We start from the raw sequence: 21217 nt of genomic DNA on the forward strand, positions 1-21217 counted from the left end.
GAGTATTGATTACTATAATAATAGTATTGATCACTGCTATTGATTACACATATGTATGTGAGGAAAGTACCTAAACAGTGGGAAAAAGTCAGATAAAAAATTAGATGGAATAGTCTCTGGCGCTCAGAAAAACTTTTCTCACCTGCCTGAAAATCATAATTCCCTAGGAATTCAAATCAGTGCTGAGGAAGGTCTTGCCTCAGGGAACATTTAACCCTAGATTCAGATTTGCTCTAGACAGGCTTAAATCATCATAAAAACAAGACCTGACAGAATAATTTGTTTAAAAGTAACTCAACAATATCCCAGGGGAAAGCTCAATAATATTTATAGGAATATAAAACTAATACCAGTCAATAAAGTAGAATTTACAATGTCTGATTTCTAGACAGATACTAGAAAAATATAGCCCATAATGTGGAAAATCTTAATGAATTAAAACCCAGTGACAACTAATACAGATGTTAGAATAAGCAGAAAGGGACATTTAAAAATTTATAACTGTACAACTGTTATAACTCTAAATGTTAAGAAAGTTAAGTAAAAAGTTGGAAGAAACGTTTTTAAAAGCCCCAGATCTAATTTCTAGAAATGAAATTACATTGGATAGAATTAACACCTGATTAGACATTAAAAAGAAAGTAATCGCTGAACTACAGGACATCACAATAACAATACAAGCTATTAAAATATCACATACACAGAGAATAATAATAATAAAAGAACAGAGCTTCAGCCAGTGAGCTGTTGGGCAACTTCAGTCATCTTAACACACATTTAATTTGAATCCCTGAGTGAGAGAGGTGAGAGGTAGGGGCAGAAAAAATTCTTCAAGACAATTGCCAACTATTTTCAAAATTCAATGAAAATAAGTCCACAGATTTTTTAAAGAGACTTAATAAGTTTCTTTATGGGAAAAAAATGGCTCATTATAATCTAATTGTTCAAAACCACCAATGAGGAGAAATATCTTAGAGCAGCCAGAGAAGAAAAAATGTGTTACTGTAGTTACAAAGGAGCAATGCTAAGGATGGTAGCAAATTTCACATTGACAGTGAAACAAATGAGAAGACTGAGGGCCCTTGTCTTTGAGACCACTGAAATTAAAAAGCCATCAACCTAAAATTTTATAACTAACAAAATGTGTTGTAAAAAAAGGCAAATAAAGACATTTCAAGACATTTGAAAGTTGAAGGAACTCACTGCCAGCAGACCTATAATATACAAAATATTAAATTCCTCTTGTAGAAGGAAAATGATTGGTAATTTTTATTTATTTTCAAGTTTAATGACTTTTCTTTCTCATCAGATTGTTAGTGAGACAAATGCTATCTTTAATTTCAGATTTTGTATTTTCCATTTGGTTCTTCTATATCGTTTCTATTTCTGTGTTAATACTTATCTTTCTATTTATTTCAAGTATATTTTTCTTTATCTCTTGGAACATGGTTATAATAGCTACTTTAAAGTCTGCTTATAATTCCAAACTTTAGGTAGGTCATTTCTCAGGTGGCATTTATTGATTTTCTTTAGTCTTGATGGTGAATTACATTTTACTGGTTTTTTGTTGAATAATTTTGGCTTAATATTGTACATTGTGGGTATAATCCTGTAGAGATTATCTTTGTATTTTAGCCATTTATTTAAAGGTGGTAATTTTTGCCTTTCCTTTTGTTGCACGAATCTTAGTTTAGTTTCTAAGCCTTTGCCTCACTGGGTGTGAGGGTCCCATGAACATTTGGCCCCGGGGGTTTGACTGAGAACTGAGGACATTGATACCCAGGATTAGAATCTCTTCGTTTCTAAATCTCGTCCTCTGGGACTCTCCCCTCACTCTGGCCCACGAGAACTCCTTTCCCTGTCAAGTTTCTCTCTGAGTTTTGCTCAAGTGCCACTAAACAGCTCTGTGGCGAGGACTCAAACTCAGGGCAAAGCCATGAGGGAAAAGTAAAGTAAAATGACAGAAGAAATTCGTTCTAATACTGGTCATCTTTTCGATTTTGTTTCTTATTCTGTATTCAGCCTGTGTTTATTTTTCCACATCTTCAATTAGTTAATTCTGTATTTTCCCCATAGTTTTTAGCTGTATTTGGCTAAAGGGTTTGGCTAGTGTGCATCTACTCTGCGATAGTGTAACTAGAGATTCTAGAGTTCCTTAATAGGGACTGTTTTGTGAATAAAGGTGATTAGAAAACTTTTAAAAAGTGTTTTCACATATGTATGGTATAAAACTGTGTGCTTAGTTATAGAAATTAATAAACTAATATTGTGAATTGCTTATGTACAATATATATACAACCATAGTATAAGATACACAAACAAAATACACCCTCACCTCCACACTGACTGCTCGGAGGAACCTGACATGTACACTGAGAGTCCTTAATTAATACAAATCAGAAGATAGATGTGATGATTAATATCATACTAAACACAAAGGAGGGAGAGAACGAAACGCCTCGTCAGTTCAAGCATAACCCCACAACTGACTGAGAGAGCTGGTGATTCGCACTGCAGGCAATGGTGTTCAATCAAGCAGCTGTTCACAAAGGTAGCTGTGAAATCTGTTGAATATATTTGAAGGAGTTGGTTGAAACACTCCTGAATAATACTGACTGGTTCAGTTAATGATAATAGAAAAAGTGTTGTTGTGAATGAGGGTGAGGAGAAAAGTTTATAACTCGCATGTATGCTGTAAAACAATGTAAAATCATACAGGAGGGTGCTAAGCCAAAAACAATCCGAAAGTACACATTTTAGTATTGTGGTTACATTCATGGATGAGGAGGAGAGTAATGAGATGAGGAAAGATACACAGAAAAGTCAAAGGTAATTTATTTTTCTTTAAAGTGTACCAGAATTTAATACATGGTAATTTTTTATATTTTAGGTATATTGTTTAACTCTTATTTTGTACTTATTAATATTTAATAAGGAATGATTAAAAGTAAAAAGGGTTTAAAATGTGAAGAAGCATTTCTCAGAAGGGAAAATAAATGCAAAGAAAAGTCTCAAGAAATGACAAAATTACAATAACAAAAATTGAGAAGTTGGGTTATAGTATGAATTTTGAAAATGTAACACAACAGGAAGGCTCATCCACTGCAGATGGGAAAGTAAATAGATACAAAGTTTTTAGTTGGGAATTTCCCAGTATATTTAAAATGTATCACCTTTTGACAATGATTTCACTCTGAGGATTAAAATCTAGGTAAAATTTTGCCCACATGTAACCAGAGATATGGAGACGCGGACAGACAGCAGTGCTCATTGGAACAGCATTTGTACCAAATAAAATATTTGGTGTAACTCAAATGTTCATTATTAATAAAATAGATAGTACTAAAGTATATTTATACAATGAAATCTTAGAAGCTGAAAATATTAATGAGCTACATCTATAGATATCACAATTGTAAAATCTTAACATGAGGTTGAACAAAAGAAGCAAGTCATGTAGATCTACAACTAGGATGGTTCCACAACTTTAAATTTCAAAAACAGGTAAAACCATACACACATATACATAACTTAGGGATATATCCACATATGTAAATCTATAAAGGAGACCAAGAAAATAATTAACTCAAATTCCAGAATTACGATTAACTTTGGGTGGGAGGCAAGGGGATGTAATCAAGGAAGATATAAAATGGACCTCTGAGGAAGCTATTGTTTAATAACTTGGTGGTGCATAAAAAGGTATTTATGTTATTATTTTCGAACTGTGCATATGATCCTTTTCATATGTGCATTTCATATTTTTGTTTTAAGAATAAACTATCCAGGGGTGTCCAACCTTTTGGCGTCTCTGGGCCACGCTAGAAGAAGAAGTCTTGGGCCACCCATTAAATACATTTCCACACATAATCACAAAAACATCTCGTAATGTTTTAAGTAAACATATGATGCTGTGGTGAGGCCACATGCACGACCATCCTGGGCTGCACGCGGCCTGTGGGTTGGACGCCCCTGCATTCCTTATGTTCACCGTAGTGTTCTGTATAGCTCCTCAGCTATTTTTACATGTGCTTAGGAGCAAAGAAATAAATATTAGTAACAATTTTGTGCATAATAAAATAAATTATCTCCTTATTATGTTTTTCAGTTTACAAGTCACATTTGCAATCATGGAACTTTTCATCTGATCATTTTTATCATCTGAGATAGAGATAGAATGCAGCGAATTCACCATTTTATGGATGAGAGGATGGATAAGTGGGGAATGGAAGTTACTTTAATAAGGTTATATAATGGTTACCATTAACCCAATAGAATGAGATAGTACATGAAACTGATTCTGCATTCTTGTGATAAATCCAGCATGGTCTTAATGAATTAACTTTTTAGCACATTGTTGGATTCAGTTTACTAGTTTTTTTTTTTAAAAAGGAATTTACTTCTCTGTTCATGAACTTGATTGGTCAAATGTATGGGGATTTTTCCTTAATTTTGTTTATGCTACTTATTTCTGTCTTAATTGCACTTTAAACAGAAAATATTATCTCTAATCTACCAAGTTTTTGAAATCTGTTGCTTAGCACATGGTCAACTTTATTATGTTCAATATAAGCTTGAAAAGAAGGAATGATTTCCACTTTGGTACCATATTCTATATATGTGAATTACGTAAAGTTTAAGTTTTTTTACTGTACTTTCAAATCCTCTGTTGCTTTACTGAATTGCTCTCTGCTTGGTGGATAGATTACTGAGCTGCCTGTTAAAAATCCCTCCATATGATGATTTTTAATCTCAGTATAGCCTACAAATTATTATTATTATTTGAATTTGTGTGTTATAAATTTAGAATTATTATATTTTCCTGATTTATTTAAATTTTTGTCATTCCATTTTGGTCTCCTTTGCCTCTCTGATGCTTTTTTTTCTTTTCAGTCTATTTGTGAGGCACTATGCAGGGCAATCCAACTCGACTTGGAACGCCATTGGGGTAGCATATATTTCTCCATGTTCAAAATTTTCATCTCATTGTCTTCTAGAGAAGGCAGTGAGGTCTTGTGATTAAGAGAATAAAGACCTTAGGAGAGAGTCGGGCACACATGTAGTGCTAAGTGATGGGATGCAGCATGCATAGAGGTTAAGAGCTTAGGATCTAGAATGATGTGCCTTGAATTTGAAATCTTGCTCTGCCACTTGTGGGCCAGGTGATCTTGGGCAAGTTAAATGACTCCTCTTTTCCTGGTTTTCCTCCTCTGAAGTGGGGTAACAGCGCTGTCATTAGGGTCTGTGTAGTTGAGTGAATACATGTAACTGTGTAGGAGAATGTGTAGCACAGAATGGCACACAATAAAGTGATAGTTGTAAAGGTATCTCTTTTACACAGCATATCATCAAGATTTGTGTTTGTTAATCCAGTATTATAACCCTAGTATAAAAACTAGAAATTCCAGCCCAGTGGAGTACCCAGGCGACTTTGCATAATCAGTGTCATGTGGAGAAGAAGAGCAGCCCAATGAGCACAGTAAACCCACAGATCATAAAAGATGGTAAAAAAAAATGTTGTTTTAAGCCACTAAACTTCAGGATGGTTTCCTTCACATCAATAGATACACAATTACTTGGGGATGCCCCTGGGCTGGATCATCCAAGAAGGCTCACTCACATGGTTGTCAGGTAGGACTTACCTGGGACTCACCTGGGACTCACCTGGAGTCTGCACTGAGCTTTCCCATGCAGCTTTGGCTGCTCACACCAGCAACCTGGCTCTACCCAGGAGCATTCCATTGTGTGTTCCAAGGAGGGGGAAGTAAAAGCTGACAGTTCCCTTAAAGGCTACACTTGGAGCTTGCACATCGTCACTTCTGCTCCCTCCGCAGAAGGGACCTCAGAGCCAGAGGACTCATTGGGAGGAGAAATGAACACCACCTTTCAATTAAAGAGTAAAAAACAGTTATTTGCAGCAATATCTAATCCACCACAAACCTGTTCGCATATGATTCTCATTTATTTTGATTAATTTATAACGGACTGCAATGCCATCATCTTATGTCTTACTTTTTGTCTTTTTCCTTCTTCCTTGTCTTCCATGAGATGTTTGAATTATTGCCTAGTTTTAGAGGTAAATACTCCCTCCCTTGTACTTTGGAAATTACCTCGTTACCTTTGTTTGTATTTACTGAACCTAACAAAAGTCTAACACCCATTCCCTTAAACATGTGGAAAAAGGGCCCCTGAAGATGCATCAGCCACTTCCAACTTACATTCGTCTGAGATTCAGAATTTTGGTTCTAGCCTCCTCTTCCTAAACATGAAATAAATAGTATAACTATTGTTTGATATAGTCATTTCCTTTAGAAATAACCAACTATGTATCATTATATTTGTCTTTTTATTAAATTTGACTTTGCTAAGTGTAAGGATATATTTTATTTTATGTATCTTTTTTAGTGCTCTTGAATCCGTGGACTAATGCCTTACATCAGTGGGAAATTATCAGCCATTAATTCGTCAGATGTTGCCTGTTCCCCATTTCCTCATTCATTTCCTGAAATGACACTCTGATTATGTGCATTAGATCTCTACGCTTTAAAATCCCTGGCTCTTAATATCTTACACTTTCCATCATATTTTTTACTCTCCGGCTGCATTCTGGATCCTTTCTTTGGATCGATCGATCTATCAGTTCGATAATTCTGTCTTCAGCTGTGTCCTATTCTATTTAATCTACCCACTAAGTTTTAAAATTAAATTTATTCTATATATTTAACTTTTAGAAATTCTAAATGATTATTTTTCAAATATTACCTGCTTATGCTTTTCCCTTTTCTTTCATGTCTTTAATAATATGCCTTATATTTATAATGCAGTCCATGTCGGGGGAGGAAGAGCTCATATTTGAAGTTCTTTAGGGTTTATTACAACTTTTTTCTTTTTAAAGATTTTATTTATTTATTATTTCTAGAAAGAGGAGAAGGGAGGGAGAAAGAGAGGGAGGGAAATAGCAATGTGTAGTTGCCTCTCATATGCCCAAACTGAGGACCTGGCCCACAGCCCAGGCATGTGCCCTGATTGGGAATTGAAGCGGCAATCCTTTGGGTCATAGGCAGGCACTCAATCCACTGAGCCACACCAGCCAGGGCATATTATATGGCCTGGAAAAGTATATGAAGAAAACCTCAATTCTCTGGGGTTATGCGGATGTACTCAGAGTGGAAGCAAACTTTGGTACTTCTTTTCCAGGAATATACATCACAAACAGAAATATGTACATGTCTTTAATATGATTCAGCATTTTTGTTGTTTTAGTTGGGACAATCTTTTATATCTCTTTCAAATTGCAGATTGAGAATGAATGGTAATCAGTTTAAGGAATCATGACCAATATTTTGAAAAACTGAGTCAAAGGATATAAAATGAAATAAAATAGAATAGAAAATATCCAAGTTCACCATGCATTGATTATGGTGGTATTGTTTTATGGAAAAAAATGTTCTCTTTCCATCTTCTCCTCTTCTTCTCCTTCTCTCTCTCCCTCTACTTTTACCTCTCTCTGCCTTTCCCTCTCCCTCTGTCCATCTCTTCCCCTTCTCTCTGTTGTTCATATGTACATATGTGTACATATATACACATATGTATATATACACATGTATACACACATATAATCTTTCCCCCATATATATACAATATAATCTGATACCACCATATCATGTATATATGACACAAAAACTAGAATTTATTTATAAAAATTGTATATTTATTTTTGCATGTTTAAACTTCAATCACCTTCAAAGTACTCTCCATTTGATGCAATACACTTATGGAGGTGGTTTTTCCACTACTTAAAATAGTTTTTGAACTTGTTGACTTTGGTGCCTTTTAGTGCTTCTGCTGTTTTTTGTTTCACCTCTTCCACATTAGCAAAATGTTTCCCTTTGAGAACTTATATATATGTATATAATTTTTACTGTGTTTGAAATCAGTAAATCTAAAAGCACATTTAAGATATCAAATCATGGAACAGACTGACACTGACCAGGGGAGGGGGGAGGAGGATGATGGTGGAAAAAGGGGCAAGGGACTAGTTAAAAAAACATGTGTGAATGACCCAAGGACATGGACAGCAGTGTGGGGATTAACTGTGGGAGTAGGGGGGTGGGATCAGTGGAAGAGGGTAAAGGGGGAAATATTGGGAAAAATGTAATAGAATAACAAAAAAATCTTTTAAAAATTAAAAAAATAAAATGATGATTATGAACATTAAAGAAAAAGATATAAAATGTACCTTTGGGTAGTTCGTATATTATAGGATACTTTTCTGATCCCCCTATTTTCATGGTCTCAGAATATGTCTTTTTAAGACTAATCCATCTCATTTGAGCAAATTGGAATTCCCTGAGTTCCTTTAAGAATTTTTTTATAGTTATAAATATTGTCATTTAGACCCAAATGCATTATTTAAAAAAACAATTTTCTTTAGGAAAAAACAAAGTCACAATAATCACAAAAATAATATCTACAACAGTATTTGAGAAACTGTCATGAACATTGATTGGCCTTATTGCCAAAGCTGTTTTGAGAGCTGCTTTGGACTTACAAGCAAAGCAAACAGTGAGAATCACAGGCAAAAAGCCCAGTGTGAAACTGGCGCCATCATCTCCCCAGCTCACTGCAAAGGAAATTCCTGGGCAGATTCCACCATGCTTTGCTATTTTGAACAGAAACTACCAAAGACTCTGTTAAGGGGCTCAGGGTTCCCCCCTTTGGAGAGTGTTGACTCTGTGCAGTTGTAGTGCCCGGTGTGACCAGAAGGGTGCGAGACTTTTCCCTGGAGTGCAGCCTATTCTGGGCAGGCACCCACATCCTCATGAATATTTCGCATCTGACTCTGGCACTGCTGGCTGATCTGTGTCCTACTCTGGGAAACAGTGCATAATGGATCACTGCCTCCCTTCCTTCCCCTTCCTCAAACGAGCGGAGGATGCTGCTCTGATTTATTTCTAGGATGCTGCCAGCCAGAGAAAGCACAGCAGACTGCATCGTTCAGCAATTCTCTAGGATTTTACAATCACATTTTATTAGTTTTTCCTCACTAAATCCCGTGACAGTGACCTAGCTGACTTTCTTAATAGAAAAGGCAGATTTCTAGATATTATAGGTCAATGTTGTAAAGATTTAAAATATTTTGTGAGAACTTTTGATATCTGGCTCAGCCAGTAACAAACTAGGGGATTTATTGTTCCCCAAAATACATATTCATTTTCTCAGCTGCAAAACGGGAATAAACCTTCTTTGATTTGCTCACAGGGATGTTGTAAGAATTGTGGCAAAATATTATCATATATTTATATGTGAAAGCAAGTTAGAAAATCTGGGACAGTAGTTAAGAGATAAGACTCAGGCCTTGGAGACCTGAGCAAATTTGGGTAGATAATTCACCTTTATTGAGCTTTAGTGTCCTTACCCATAATGTCAAGAAAATACAGTGTGTGGCAAAAAAAATGGTTTACAGTTGTTCATATAGAAAGTAATACAATAATTAATAAATAATAATACAAGAATACACTCTGTTTCCTGTACTCACAATGGCAAACCTACTTTTGCCCCACCCTGTAATATTCCTACATGTAAGGATTAGATAGGTCAGTACGTGAATATCTAAGAGAATGCCACATACACCAGGCTCTCAGTACCTGCTAGTTCTTATTAAAGAAACACACACACGTTCAGTATTATAATTGTTTGGGGACCTCCAAAGGCTTGTAAAAATGTAAACTTGTGGATGACAGAGATACCTCTATACAAAGCCCACAACATTTTTACAATGAGACCATGAATTCTCTGAAGCTTAAAATAAAATCTTATGCCTAAAGGATAAAATGTGACCCGTAATTTCTTTTGTTTCTTCAGCAAACTGTTATTTTTGTTCTTCTCTCAGGAAAGCCCTTTATGATTAGTGTTTGACGATCCTCTGTGAATTTGCCTGCAGCCTTGTGACCTGCATTCTCTTTAAGATTTCTTTAATGAGGTAGCTCAGTGACTGCTACTGTGCTTGGTAATTCCCTCCAGGAAGCTGTTCCCCCGGCATGCTGTCAGGTGGAAAATCCCCTTTTCCAAAATTTCTGAGTAAGTCACTTAACTCAATGATGTAATTGTTTTGATGACAGAAATGACACAAAGACTAACTTTGAGTATGAATTTTGCATATGGACAGCGATGATTCAGGGTAAACTGGGGCTGTGAATCTATTCACCTAAATCACAGGTGGCAAACATAAGGCCCACAGGCCAAATCCGGCCCTCCACCTTGTTTCATCCAGCCCTGCACCTTGTTCCTCCCTGGCGGCAGCTCCGAGCTCTCTCTTAACTGTTAAGTAGTTACATTTATACAGTCCTAAAATTATATTCAGCCCTATGAAGGCAACCGTGAGGCTGATGTGGCCCCCGGTGAAAATGAATTTGACCCGTGACCTAAACCATAGTACTATCATTTTATTTCTCTGTCCTCTACGGTACCTAAAGTTATAGGACACACTCACTCCAGTGTTCAGGCTTTGTGCATTTTCTCTAGGGCTCTAGTGTTGTGATGTGACTAGGAAAGAGGGTAGGATGTGGCACTGACTCAATTCTAGCTCCGCCTTTCTTCCCTGCAGACTATTTTTTGTTTCATTTCCTACCTCCTGAAGGCTACCAGCCATCCATAAATACCTCTGTTCCTCCGAGTCACAGCAGTGAGAGGCTCAGTAGAGTAGTCTCAACTCCTTTTAAACATGACAAGAAGGACAGTCTAAAATCCTGTCACCAGGGGCTGCCATCTTGACATGGTTCAATTCTGTTTTCTTTTCTCAGCCCCTGCCCTCGGTCAGAAATGCTCCTCATCCCCATTTTATCTTCTTTTGATCTTACTTCCTCTTGATCTCCCCACCCTTTGTTCTGCAACATCAATTAGTTTTATTATGAAAACAACAAGAAAATGGATAAGCATATGACAACAGAGAGAAAACAAGTAACAGCAAGTGTTTTTACAATTACATAATTTCAGAGCCAAATGCCACCTTGAAGAGTTTACTTAGTGCATGGGTGTGGAAAAGGTATTTCCATTTACATGATTTTTCCTCTTTATACAAATATCAAAAACATAAAATCCAGAGCCAAAATAAATCTTATAGGTTATTCAGCTCCTTTTAGTGAATCAAAGATGTATGTTGAGTTTTAGATGTCACACAAAATTGAAATCATATGGTATTTGTCTTTCTCTATCTGACTCATTTCACTTAGCATAATACTCCCTAGGTCAGTCTGTATTGTTGCAAATGGTGTGATTTCATTCTTTTTTATGGCCGAGTAACATTCCATTATATATATGTACCACCCCTTCTTTATATAATGGACACTTATGTTGCTTTCATATGTTGGCTGCTGTAAACAATGCTACAAACATAGGGATGCATATGTCTTTTCAAATGAATGTTTTGGATTTAAATGAACAAACAAAACAGAAACAAATGCATAGATACGGAGAACAAACTGATGGTTGCCAGACAGTAAGGGGGTTAGGGGGCTGGGTCAAAACAGTCATGAGGATGTAAAGTAAGTACAGGGAATATATTCAATAATATTGTAGTAACTATGTATAGTGTAAGTTGGGTACTAGACATATCAGGGGATCACTTAGTAAGTTATATAACTGTATAACCACTATCCTGTACACTTGAGGCTAATATAATATTGAACATCAACTGTAATTTAAAAAAGTAAATTTTAAATACATTTGTAAAATATATATATATATATTGATTTCTTATATATGTTGAGCAGTGTTCTTTGGCATTGGGATATAGTATTGAAAAAGATAAAGTTATAGACCTCATGGAGCTTATATTTTAAAAAAATTCCTTAAAAATGTATTGAGGTATAACTGACATATAATATTATGTTAGTATCAGGTGTACAATGTAATGCTTCAATATGTGTATGTATCACCAAAAATCAGCACAATAAGTCTAATTAACATCCATTTACATACATAGTAAAAATGTTCTCTCTTGTGATTAATACTTTTTGGATCAATTCTCTTAACAACTTTCAAATATAAAAGCAGTATTACAACCACAGACACCAGGCTGTACATCATATACTCGTGACTTACTTATTTTTCACTGGACATTTGTACTTTTGACTCTTTCCACCCATTTATGGGTGAAGCTTATACCTTTTGAGTAGAAAGAGACACTACATAGTATTTAAAAATAAAATTGCATGTAACGTTAGAACATGAAGAAACGGTGAAAATAGGGTAAATAAAAAGCACCTCTCAAAGACATTTGAAGCAAAATTAAAATGAGAAGATGGCAGCCATGTTTTCAACTAGGGAAAAATGTTATAAACAAAAGGAACCATAAATACAAAGCTGTGAGATGAGTGAGTACCTTGGAATGTTCAAGAAACAGAAACGAGGGCACTGTGGATGGAATGCCGTGAATAACGCAGAGCGGAGCGCAGACAGGGTGGACGACAAGGTGATTAAGAGGGGCCAGATGATACAGGGGCTTTTAGGGCCTGGCAGCTGGACCTGGTGGGGTTATTTCATGAGGTGGGAAATGCTTGCCAAGCCTTCTAGTGGTGAGGTGTGAGGAACCAGTATTTCTCTTAACAGATGAAGAAAGAGAGTTCTTAAAAAGTGGGTGATTTCCCATGATGTTCTTTATATAAATGAAATTGGGCTGGAAATGAGGCCACTTTTTTTTTCAGTCCTATTCTTTTCCCAGCACAGTCCTAGTTATGAGTAACTTCAATGTGACCATAGTTTCCTCAAATTTATCTATGTGTTTGGCCCTTGTCTGCTGCTGGGACTCAGTGGCAGTAAGAACACATGTTTAGAATTGCAGAAAATAAATGATCTGCTACTCTGCTCTGGCCATCCTGGGTTTTCAGCTGGTCTCACTCTGGTGTCAATTCATGTCATTCTATGTTATAGTATATTCACTAACAATGAGGCAGTGCTATTTTGGCCTATATCCATAGCAAAACTACATGAAACTGTGCCCTTGTTTGAAGGACACAAGTCTACAGATTGTTCAACTACAGTCTGAATATTAACCACAGTTGAGCCAAAACTATATGGTGAAAATAATTACACATTTGCCTGACTAAAACCACTTAGTATTTAAAAAAACAATCCATTGTACCAGATGATGCTAAGCTCTGTGTTAATTCATCAGCCTTATACTAAAAAATTTGTGCAGTGTGGGAAATATAGGACTTCTCTAAAATGGTCTATTAAAAACAATTAAAAGGCCATTAGCTCTTGCACAGAAAAATATTGCAACTATCTATTTTCAGGCTTAAGCACTGACAAAAAATAAAAAGCAACTGAAGCCACAAGGATAGGGTCTAAAAAGGAAGAGAAATAAACCTTTCTTCTCTACTTGTACCTACAGTTTGTGCAGAATAATTTTGTGTTTTGCATACTTTTCCCTATATATTTTAGAATCACAAAAGGTGAGAAGTAAAATTTAGAACTGTAACCCACTTAAGAACTCACTTAGCTTAGAATTATTAATTTCAAGCTGTGTATTTTACAAATGAGGCAACTGATATTTAGAAAGGAGAGGGTACTTCTCAAGGTCATGTAGCAAGCTGATGATATGTGATGCTAAGAATCAGCTCAGATGGGTTTATAAGGCTCCTTTTCTGTGATGTCTCCTGTTTCCTGAGAAAGTCTGCATTTTTTTTCAGGAATCTGATCTCAGAATATCACAGTTTGTATTTCAATAAAGGAAGAGATGCTTAGAAATCTTCCAAAAACAAATGATACTCAAAATAGTTATTAGTTATTTCATAGATGATAAATTTTATCTTGTGTGATATTAAGAACATCAAGATCTTTTCTTGAAAAATAGCTAGGAGAACACATGATACCTGATCCTGTCTCTGAAATGTATCTTATCAGGGGGGTAATTGTAGCCACCCTCCCCCCACCAGCCCTTCTTTGTGTTACTACTTCTAATGACCTGGGTCTGTCTATGGCTGATGCTCTATAACCGTTGTACAAAGTCATTAAATATCTCCTCATGCCTAAACTTGAAAAGGAAATTCCTCTTTTAAAAATACTTTCAAAGAAATAAGCTTTAGGTCAAAAATTAACTGACACATTAACCACATTAAGCATCAGTCTAGAGCAGCGGAATGAAAAGAGCATGAATTCAGATAAACAGGGTATCATTTTACAGTTGCCTTTGGGCATAATGAATTAGGAGAGAAGATCATAAATCAAGTTTTGTTTACAATAGGTGTTTTTCTTTGAGTTTTTTTAATGGAAAATGATTTACAACCTGGCAGAGAAAAACATCTGCTAATAAAACAGCCACTAGTACTTTATAGGATTTTCTACAAGAGTTCATTGTATTTAGATAGTGTTTCCTAAGTGTACAAAATTCCTTCATGTCGTTATTTTATTTGATCCCTTCAGTAATCCTGTGGGCCAGATAAAGCAGGGCACATAACCCCCATTCTACAGGTGAGGCAGCTAACACAGAGAATGCCAAAATGATTTCCATAAATCAATAAAGAAGCTGAGGCTTTTGGCCGGACTTTCTCCCCCTGCTCACGTTAGCATTTCCTATCACCCCTGTCTTGGAGTCCCCCCAAATTTAAGACTTAAACCAAGGCCCTCAGAATCCTAGTGTGTTAGCTCTGTTCCCAGCTCAGGGAACTGTCCTGGACAGAGCCACAAGATTTAAATGCCAGTTCAGGTTTAACTGGGAAAATTACTAAACCCTAGGGGTCACTGATTCTTTCCATGAGTGACATTCATCAGATTTCTGGTACGTCTGTTACTGAGAGATCTGGGTCACTTCTCACAGATTTTAATTGTTGGCAGAAGACTATCAGATTCTTAACAAGGCAGAGCACGTAGGGAACACAGCCAAACTCCCTTCAGGTTGGTGGATGCTACATTACAGGCCTCATGAGAGAGAGCGGAAATGATTTCTTCCAGGAGGAATGGGACAACAGCGTTCCATGCACCATTGTAGCCATAAGGATTTTCTGTCTGAAGTGTTACCAGGACGGGGAATCAAATGTTTCTTTGTTCCATCAAAGGTTCATCATTGGTGCACCTCATCCATTGATGATGCACACAGAGATTTTCATTGCCTTTTCACACATTGTAAATAAGGATAATGATAAATGGACCCGGTACTATTTTGCTTCCTCTGGGTATGTTTTCATGATTGAAAGGGCTCATCTGGTGATGTCTTTTGTGAAAATGTCCATACTTTCTTCCGTTAGAGAAGGTAACAGACCAGATAGGGCTAGGAGCAGACCTTGGGGTTAAGGGGACGTGCATACTTTCGTGCACACACATGGACACGCAGAGCATGCTCTCTCAACTACCAGTGACGGCTGTTGCACGTGTCTTAGGAATGAGGGCAGCGCTGTCGGTAATGTGTGATTGTTACATTCGGTGTGAAATTTATTATTTGGTTTTGTTTTTGCCATAGACATTCTGCGCTAACTGTGTATGCATCTGTATCTTATATGCTCTGTTAAGGCATTAGACTGTATTTATTCTATCAGTTTAAGGCTAAATGCTTTGGTTTATGAAAACAGTTTGTACTAAGAAAGCCTATTCAAGACAATAGTACCAAGTAAAATGAGCAAACCATTAAAATGAGAAGAAATTAGTATTAATATCCTATTGTCTTTAGTAGCAGATAAACAGTGGTCAAACCATTGGCCATATTGATTTTTGATTAAGTTTTAGGAAACTGAGCACTAATCCAGTAAACATTGCCTATGGAATCTAATATGAAAGTTATTTTTTTTAACATTTTATAGTTGATATGCCAAAGAAAATAATCTTCTCTCTCACTGTACAAGTAATTAGAAATTTAGACTTTATGTTTCCCTACCCCCACACTGCCCCAGCTGTAAGCCAGGTGTGAGTCAGAGGGAAACAAGCACAATTCCTACTTGGTTTCCTGGGCAGCCATCCAAGCCAGCCCTCCTCACTGCAGCTTTGAAGTATGACAAAGAAATCGCTGTCCCAGGTCGTAGCAGCAAGATGCCTCACACTGCACGAGAAGCTCTTCAAGGAAACTCAGTCGGCTTGGAGAGAAAGAACTACCACCGAAGTGATTTGGAGTGATGGTGTTTCAGAAGGGAATTGCTAAACAGAATTCAAAAGATTATGGAGGTTGACAGCTGTGATGGAGAGTTTCTTTCCTCTGACAAAATCCCTTCATCCTTCTCTTAGCCTTCCACTACCATGCTTGTTATTTAGAATATCAGTGTAATTCATTTACTATAGTTAAACAGGGGTATCAAACTCATTTTCACCAGGGGCCACATCAGCCTTGTGGTTGCCTTGAAAGGGCCGAATGCAATTTTAGGACTGTGTAAATGTAACTACTCCTTAATAGAAGTGAGAGCTCAGTGCTGCCTCTGGATAGAAACAAGGTGCCGGGCCGGATAAAACAAGGTGGAGGGCTGGCTTTGGCCCGTAGGTCTTGTGTTTGCCACCTGTGCTATAGTATGTGCCAGTTAAATAAAATGGAAACTCCATTAAATTATACTTTCCCTTTTATTTTTGTGAAATAAAGATATCACATTCTAATTTTTTAGTTTTAATATTTTGGTCATCACAATGAAAATAACGCATTTTAAATTTAGACTTCTATTAATGAGATTTTACAAATATTTTTGTAAATTTTTAATAAATTTTCAAAGGAAGGAACACATTGCATATAAAAATATTTTGTACATAAGAAGATTCCTATAATCACCCCACTGAAATCAATCATAATTATATCAACAGAATTTTCATATTCTTATAGACCTAAAAAATTAGATTTAGTGAACTTTAATTCGAATTATTTTGTAAGTAGTAAGGTACACACATACAATTAGTGACAATATTTCTACAGTGGTTTTATTAAATTGTAGAGTAGAATGTCATTGATATAAGAGGTGCACAGACTGAAGTATGACAGTTAAAACACTGTAAGATGAGAATTTATAGTGATGTGTAAAGAGTATACTTCTGAACTCATGGGACCATAATAGACTAAGCTAAGGATTGTATCACAATGAGGAAGTCCAGCCTCATTTTAATCAGGCACTTCTAATATTATTTGTTTGTAACTAAACACATGGTTTGTTTTGTCCCCTATAAATTAATATCATATATCTAAAGGTAGAACCCCAGACTTTAATTTACTAAAAGAAATAATAATAGTTTTAATTTGATTATTTAGAAGCTTATGTATTTTACCTACTCCATTGACATCTGCTTATGGATAGGAAGTTTCATTCCAGTGTTTCCCTGGGTTTTACTGAAGGGAAGACTGTACATGGCCTGAGACCTGCTTTTCCCAAAATTCTTTGAAGAAACACATTTAGACATATACATTACTCCATCATTCCTAAAATTTTATGGTGAGGGACTGTGTTGTTTTTGAGTTCAGCATCTCTTTACTCGTCAGAAGTATTAAGTTGTAGTGCTCTAGTTATTAACTGAGATTGATTTAAAGTGTGCACATAGATTTCAAACCTATTCTTGTTTTGAAGATGGACTTTTTTAGATGGGTTCTTGGAAGTGTTATCAATTAATTCTTCAAAGTGGCGTTCTGAGCTTCATGGTAATTTTAAAGGGAGAGCTCTCTGGGAGTTGAGGGGGTTGCTGCTGCAAGGAGGGCTGCGAGTCCCGCCTGGTGTCTGGGGTGGCTGTGGTTCATGGCGCTGGAACTGGAAGGATCTCGTGCAGGAGGAGGCTGCCTTGCTATCTCAGGTGCAACTCCCTTGTGAGGTCATCATGGCCCAGAGTTTTATCTTTAGTTTGCAAGTGCAGACAATGAGGCTCTATCAAAGATGACCAAGTTTGGAGATTGATTTACATTAATTAAAATTATTTGAAATTGAGAGTAACCAAATATATGTAGTAAAAGTACCTTTGTAGTGACTAGTAGATTCTTTTTTTTTTGATATTCAAGATTTGGTATTCAAAGTACATGGGAAATAAAAACACTCATCATAACATCAGGTTTTTGAGCACCGATTAGACGATGTGGACAGGGATGACTTGCAGATGGTCCTTCTACGTTCAACAGACTGAAGAGGCCGAAGCTTTGTCCATGAGCTTTATGTGCATGCATTTCATTGTGTGCATTTCCACATACTATTTCTTGTTGTTTTTGTAAAAATGACTTGGCATGACTTACTACATGTGATATCAAAGAGGTGAAATTTTAAGTACCTCATTTTAATGCCTAGAGTTATTGTAACCACTTGACAAATATAAATAAGTACAACCTTTTCCCAATGTGCATGTGTATGCTAATGTATATGCAACTACACATGACATATATGTATGTTGCATGTAAATATTTATATAAATACATACATATATATATATATATATAACTTGTCCAAACCACTGTAAAATACTTTAATCTAGTTTATGGGGGAAACATGCTGTTTACCTTGCTTTCTTGTTTGATTCCAGCTCACGAGATGGGATTAGGGGCTAGACTGAAGCTCGGCTTCCAGGAGAATCTGATTCCAGATCCTGAATAATTCAACTCCAGTTGAATTATTTGTTTTTCTAAATGGTAAGGGATTGAGCTGTTGCAACTGATATGAGATCTATGAAAAAATTCTGCCATCTAAAATAACGAGATTTATATAATACTAAAGAGAAATAGAACAAGAACATTTATGTGTAGATTTGTACTAGGAAACAAATCAATTTAACATAGCCCCTGGTTCTTGCTGTCAATATAATTCAACACAACATAGGATCTATGAAACAAATTCAAAGATGAGATAAAGCCACAATCTGAGACAACATGCTGAGATGAACGGCAGCTGGCTGAGAGGCTGAAATAAAAAGAGAATCACATGAGCTAAAAAACAGTGTGAAGCAACTGAACTTGCTGTTACAACGGGGCTTAGTACCCCCTGTTTTAAATGTCATCTGGCTAGAAGAACCTAATAGATTTTACTAAACATTTTTGTGAAAAAAATCATAAAGAAATGCCCTTCACAGTGTTGACAAGAACGATTTATAGAAAATTAATCAGGGAGAAAATAATTAATGGACACTTTTATTGGGATTTAAAAAATTGTTACATATTTTTCTGTTCCAAACCTGCCTCAGGACCTTTGCATTTGCTTTTACTTGTGCTTGCAGTATTTTTTCTCTCACCCCATTCACTTTTAAGGATTCAGTGTGTTGACTCTCACTGATTCTTCACATTGCTCTGCAAATGTCATATCCTCAGAGAAGACTTCGCTGGAGGCTAGATTAGGTCAGATCCATTTTTATGTTTTTTCTTGACAATGAGTTAGCCAATTAGAATAAAAGATATTAAATGATAGCAGAAAATTTGTCTTCGCTTACTGATCTATCAAAAAAATCTGGAATAGTGGTTGGCTCCAATAAGGCACTCTATGAATATTTGTTAACTAATGATTCAATCACATTCATCGGAGCCTGTTACTGTTTCTGTATGTGTGGTTATTTGATCATCTGTTTCTCTAGTTAATCAGTAAGTTCCGTAAGGCTGGGGACATGTTGGGCTTAGTGTCTGTTTTGATCACCACTCTATGTCAGCCCCAAGCAGAGCACTTGGCACATTAAATATTGGTGACAATTAAGTATTTGTGGGATATTTATGGGTTATTGAAAAAGCACTGTAGGCAGAAGCAGACACATATAAAGCTCTGGTAGCACTGACCACTGGGAATTACAGCTGTTCAGGAGTACTAGATAGTCTTGTTGTAAAGAAAAGAAGACAGTACTCCCAACGAGCGGGCCTAGCCTGGGGGGAAGACCAATGGACACTTGGAGGTATACATTAGTCTGTTCCCCATTGAGGTCATCAATGGCATTTAACAGGCACACCAATAGAGAGTGGGATGAATGCAATCTACTACCATCTGTTAACGAATACCAAGTTTACCCTAATTCCATGTTGTCTGAGGGCATATAGCAATTGTTCTGGAAAGGCCAATAGAAAATTTCTACAGAACAGAGACAGGAATATTTAGAGGTAATTCCTCATAAAATAGCTTAATTTAGAGACATAATAAATTTTCAGAAAGTTATTTGACCTCCTCAGAAAAATACATAAGGATATGGAACTCTGTGTATTAGAGGCAGAGCCATAAAGAAGAATGGCTTGAAATAAAAGGGCAACTAAATGTTATCCAGGAAGGAAATGGGTGAGATAGGGAAGAATTTCAAAGAAACTAAAATGTCAGAAATAAATCAGCACTGGACTTGGTAGAAACCAGAACTCATTCTGAGTGTGTATCAGTAACATGAAGTACACATTTGGGAATTTCTTCTAAAATATTGTAGAAAGAAAAAAGAATATTAAAATTATGAGAAATAAGATTATAATTGTGGAAATTTTAGATTGGAAGGCTAACACCTATTTTGGGCATTTTTGTATAAAGTAGTACAATAAATGAATCCGAAGCAATTGCAAAAGAATACTTCTTTGACATAAGACCTGGTAATGCAAGTCAAAAGAACAAAATATCTTAAAGGTTAATGAATGGGAAAGATGTTAACACTAAGATATCTTCAGGCACAAAGTTAGTTGCATTGTTAATTTAAAAAGTATAAAACATGAAATGTCAGTGTGTACTTTTATTTTCATCACTATTAAATAGTAGAAGAAAATATATCCATTTTGAGGGAAATTATTGTCATCCATGACTTTTATATGCAGCCAAGTAGTTCTTTCTGTATGAAGAAAACACATGATGAAAAGTTAATGGCTTTAAAATATGCCACCTGCATATCCTTCTTCTTATTTAAAAAACAAAAGCACAAACTTGAAAATATAGTCCAAATAACTGATGAAGTAAATTTAAAAGCCCAGGATGATAAAACGCTATGGCATAAACTCTGATTGTAATGAGCACACGTGCAAAATTCAGAATAACTACAGCAACAAAATTTATAATAAAATTAAAAAATTCACATTGTTTTAACAAATATTTAAAACTGAGTGAGGGAAAAGAATGAATATTGTAGTCATCTAATTGTTGAAGTAAAGAAGAGCAAAAAAAAGCAAACTTTTAATACTTGATTCTGGTTAGATCTACTGCTATCTAGCAAAAGTATGTGCAGTGCTAATTATTAACCATTGTCCCATGTGTTTCTTCATATATAAAGTCATTTTATAAAAAAGACTATAATATTTTTAGAGAAATTTAATCAAACTTTTAGTAAACATAAAAACAGATGT

This window comes from Desmodus rotundus, chromosome 2 (assembly GCF_022682495.2).
Source record: "Desmodus rotundus isolate HL8 chromosome 2, HLdesRot8A.1, whole genome shotgun sequence".
NCBI lineage: Eukaryota > Metazoa > Chordata > Mammalia > Chiroptera > Phyllostomidae > Desmodus > Desmodus rotundus.